The sequence below is a fragment of the Halichoerus grypus genome, chromosome 3 (genome assembly GCF_964656455.1).
Source record: "Halichoerus grypus chromosome 3, mHalGry1.hap1.1, whole genome shotgun sequence".
Lineage (NCBI taxonomy): Eukaryota > Metazoa > Chordata > Mammalia > Carnivora > Phocidae > Halichoerus > Halichoerus grypus.
Window position 1 is genome coordinate 162,881,339 of NC_135714.1, and position 4,880 is coordinate 162,886,218.

Genomic DNA, 4,880 nt, shown 5'->3' on the forward strand with positions numbered 1-4,880 from the left:
GAAACTAGTTTCCCCACACCTGCCTGCAACCTTGGTCAAAGCAGTTGAAGGAGACAGAAGTAGTGGACCGATGCGAAGGGGCTTTTAAGTACTGCCAGAGAACCGTAATTCCCTTCACAGTAGTGGAAAAAATCTGAACAAAAGAACTTTATTATGAAATACTTTATTATGAAATACTTTATTATGAAATACTTTATTATGAAATACTGAATATTACTGAAATTATGTTTGTTACATGAGCTGTGTTGTTTTAACTCGGATACCACTCAGATTAAAACATATAGCTGTTTTGTAAGTGTATGTTATGAAGAGTCTGTAGCTTAACCACACCTCTTGATGACGTGATTCCCATAATCTGATAGAGTCTGTGGGAGAAAGAAGCCAAAATTGCCATGGGTTTTGGCTTAACAAGATGAAGTGGGCAAAGCCACAGTTGGCAAAGCCATGATTGTTAAGGGATTCTCTATGACAAAGTGTTAAGTTTCTCTGAGTGGTAGGATTATGGGATTATTTCTTTGTACTCATCTGTACTTTTTGAGTCTTATCTGTACAATGAGTGTCTATTAGGTAAACCATTAATGAAACTTCCCCAGTGCTTGAGTTCCACCTGAGAGCTACTGAATAAGCAGATCCTAGGGGAAAGTACAATAGAACCAGAGAACAGAATGTCTTACTTCAGAGCATATTGAGATTTCCAGTAACCTAAGCTTGAATCAGAGTCCTAGCCTCAATGGGAGTTGGTCCCAAAGACCACGTACAGTGTTTCCATGACTTCAGTTCCAGCTATATGCTTGGGAGAGTACTTGATTCTCATGGGCTGAGCCTCTATGTTTTTGAGAACTTCTCCTTCGTGCTAATAACAGAAGTACAAAGATTCCTATTCCAGAAGGTTAGATATGGGTCCTAATCCTATTCAGTTACTGAAGAGGTAAAAAATTCCATTACCTGTAAAGTAAGGGGTAAACTAGGAAAATTTGAAGAAGACTTAAAAGTGGCAACTATCTTCAAAGCAGTGTAGGGTTGTCACACATTAGAGCCCTGGGGGACAGGCCAAGGTTTAAAAGAAAAAAAAAAAAAGGTAAAGTTATGAGCATTTTACCTTGACTTGGGAACACCCCAACCATCAGAGAGGTTAATTCCTGAAGTAGAATGCCTCCTGAGACAGTTCCATGTTCAACAGAACCAGATTTCCATGTTTCCGATGTTTAAAAGGGCCTTCAATTATCAGCAGAGTTGGACCTCTGAAATCCTTCTAACCCACAACTTCTGAGTCCAGTCCAGGGCTCTTGGCACCGATTTTGGTTTATTTTTATGACAGCATGGTCCCTTATAGCCCCCAGGCTAATGTGTAGCCCCCCAAAACACCATGTGATTCAATGAATCATTGATTGTCCTGCTGCTGCAGCTGAAAAGTGTCCCCATCTCTGGAGGGGACAGTTGAGCCAGGGCAGGGCTGTTAAGAGGTGCTGCCCTCTTGTGGAAGTGAAGAATACAACTGCTTAAAAGTAATCAAGCCGCTCTTGAGGTTATGGTCAGCACATACAGCCAGCCCTGTCTTACCTCCCCCTCAAAAAAGCTTAACTTTTTAAAGGTGTGAGCCCTGAAATTCCGGACCCTAGCCCCTCAGGGTCTTTTGTTCACATTCACCACACCATTAAGTCCCATAGAATATTGGAACTCTAGTCACAATATAAAATCCTGGTTTCCAGAGAGTAGTCTGAATCTGTGGATGCCATTTCAGTTTATGAAGTGAACTTTGTTAACATCACACTATGGAAAGAGCACTAGACTAACTTGAAAGGCCCAGGTTCTAGCTCATGTTCTGCCATTCCTTATTTGAACTTGAACAAGTCACAAATCTGTTACATTTATAAAATGCTCTGGAGTTTGGAGATGCAATCCTTTGGGAAAGTGGTCTGTCAAATATATGTGCACTACTTACAGCCACTCATGACAGCAAATGGCCGTATGTTCTGTTCTAGACTAGCGGACCCCCAGGCTTCTAACAACAACTGGAGGTGTTGCTCATTTGTGTCTTCAACCTCAGATATAGCCACGGGCAGAGACTCTCCTTTTCCCTTCCTCAGGAACTGCGGCAGACTGATCAGGGACAGACAGGTTGTCCAGGTGTATGAAAACATTTATTAAGTTTTTCAGGCAGGTTTTGCCACTCTTGCTGAGGATACAAAGCTCTGGGACTGTTAAGTCACTGAAAGAGATTTCTCACTGTTTCTAAACATCAAGTCACCTGCTCACTGTTGCCACTGCAGGGCTCTATATAGAGGAGGCGGCAGCTAAGGACACTACACAGTTCACTTAAGCACTAGGCAGGTGTTCAGCCCCAACCTGGTAAAAGGGTTCGGAATAAAACTACAGTTGGTAGCTGAGGAAGGCACAAAACTTTCATTTTTAAAACCCAGTTCTTTGCACTTAAGTTTTCCCCAAAAGATCATTTTCCCTCAAGTATTGCCTTGCTAAGTTTTTCTCGTAGTCTACAAATGGTATACTTAGTTTAGTCTGGAGAACTATTTTCTGTTGTTTATAGATTAAGCTAACTTTCCCTTACTAGTGTCAACAATTAGAAAATCTTAAAAGCACACAATGCTTTGTTGACCTCAGACATCTGAAAATAAAACAGCTCAGTGAGGTATTTATTACATTAGTCTGAAAACATTTTTTCACTTACATGAAATCTCACAAACTGAAGTGACAGACAGTCAATTGCAAGCAATAAATGTTTAATGAGTCAATCAGTTAGCCTGACCTTTGAAGATACTTTTTCTCTTCCCAGGTATTTTAAGCTGACTGAAATATTTCCTTTTTTAAATGATGTAATCACAGTGAGAATCCATGTTAAAGCCTCATTTTAACTGGTCCTTTAATTAGGTCTTATTGCTGGTATAAAAAGATATATTAAGAAAATGTTTCCACTAAAAATTAACTAACAAGAGCACTACTAAGTCAACTATTCCTAAGTATTATATAAGAATAATAAGTCAAATCTGCCTTATTAATAAAAGCAGCCTATTACGAGTGCCTACCATAGATCGGGCACTGTCTAGTTAGAAAAGCAATACTAGTACTAGACACTATCTAGTACACAAAATCTCCGGTACTTCTAATAACCTTAAAAGGAATCTAGGCAAACAGACTCAAATTTGTTAAAAGACTAAACAGGGTCCTACAGTTACTGGCAGAACCAGAACTAGAACACAGGTCTACCTAGTTCTTGCTTGAGCCTCTTGCTCTACATCTCCTAAAAGTTGCCTTGAATTGAAGAGGGGAGAGAAATGGAAGTTCTCCGTAATGCCACACCCTCGTCCTTAACACAGCATGTTTTCTTTATATTCTGGACATCTAAGATTTTATTTGAAGCAAGTTTCGGCTTGCTTCAGTATGTACTTCTTTTTCTATTTATCATCCTCTATCATTCATTGCAGATAGGTTTGAAACAAAGAATGCTATACAACACCCGTAGTAACTCTCAAGCTTGGAAAAAATACAGTATGTTGGAAGATCTATTACTGTGGAAAGCGCTTGAAAGGGTAAAAGGGCAACCTGAAGACAGAAGGATATAAAAATTGGGCCATGTCCCTGTAACTCAGGGGGCTGGTTCACAACACTGGGTATGATGTTCAAAACTTGTAAATCAAAGAAGTGTGTTATTATATATTATATATCCATTTGTTGATACTGCTTTTCTGATTAGAAGATACAGAGTCACTTTAGGTAACTTCCATTTAATTTAACATTTATTTTCATTTTATATCCAGATGTCACATTTTCTACATTAAAATATAATCATGCTGACTCCCCCCCACCCCCTCCCTACTTTACACAACTGGAAAGATGGAATGCACAGAGAAGTTGCTATTGCACCAAGTAACAAAGAACACAAAGAGACCGAACAGTAGACGTGGCAGAAGTGCACAGAAGACAGCGCAGGACTCACAGCAAGAAGGAGCGAGAATTAAAAGCCGAAAGCTTTTAAATGCTATCACTTGTGCCACAAGATTACCCTGAAAAGGCAGAGAGGGGTCAGAAAACGGGATCAAATAGGGGATCTTCCAAAGGCTGCTCTCTAACAGAGTTTAAAATATCCATACACACAAGAGCTTTCTCCTCCCCACCTTGCCCTCAGCATCTGGTCAACACTTCAGAAGCTGAAACCACTGTTAGCATGTCAGAATGTAGAATGGATATGGGTTTTTCTCTCCTCTTTTATCGTACCCCCCCCTTCCAAGCAACAGTTCTATTAGTTATTTTAATTATGATTCCTCTGCAGGGATGCAGGGAAACCCAGTAAGGATCATCAAGACAAGGCATCTCACTACTGTCAAATCAAAGCCAGCTGTGCGAAAGCTGCAGGACTCTGTGTTACCCGGGGGGCGGGGGGGAACAGTAAGACACAGGAGTCCTGACTCGTAAGGACTAAAGAGAAAAAGGAAAACTCCTTTTCCAATCTAGTCATTAGAGGACAGAGCAGGTGGACAGTAAAAACCAGCTGCTTGAAGCAGCAGCACACACCCATGGGCACAGCAACAATCCAAAAACAAATGTGCAGTGAAGCGGCCCCTGGCTCTTCAGAGAGGAGGCTTCTTTCAGACTTGATCCTGGCTCTAAATTAGAGATCAAAGCATTGTAACTTCAGACAGTGATACTCTTGAGGGGGCTGAGAGGGAAGGTCGAGGAGACCCATATAATGAAGACATTATTAGGAAACTAACTACACCACTATGTACAAACACATACATCTGTAGGAAAACTTCACCTCCATCCCTGCAGCTACTGTAAAAAGAGCACTGATGATCCAGGTTTTTTCAACAGGGGATATTTTAAAGTCTGTTAGAAGTTTAAAACATTGCAACACTGGCACAATG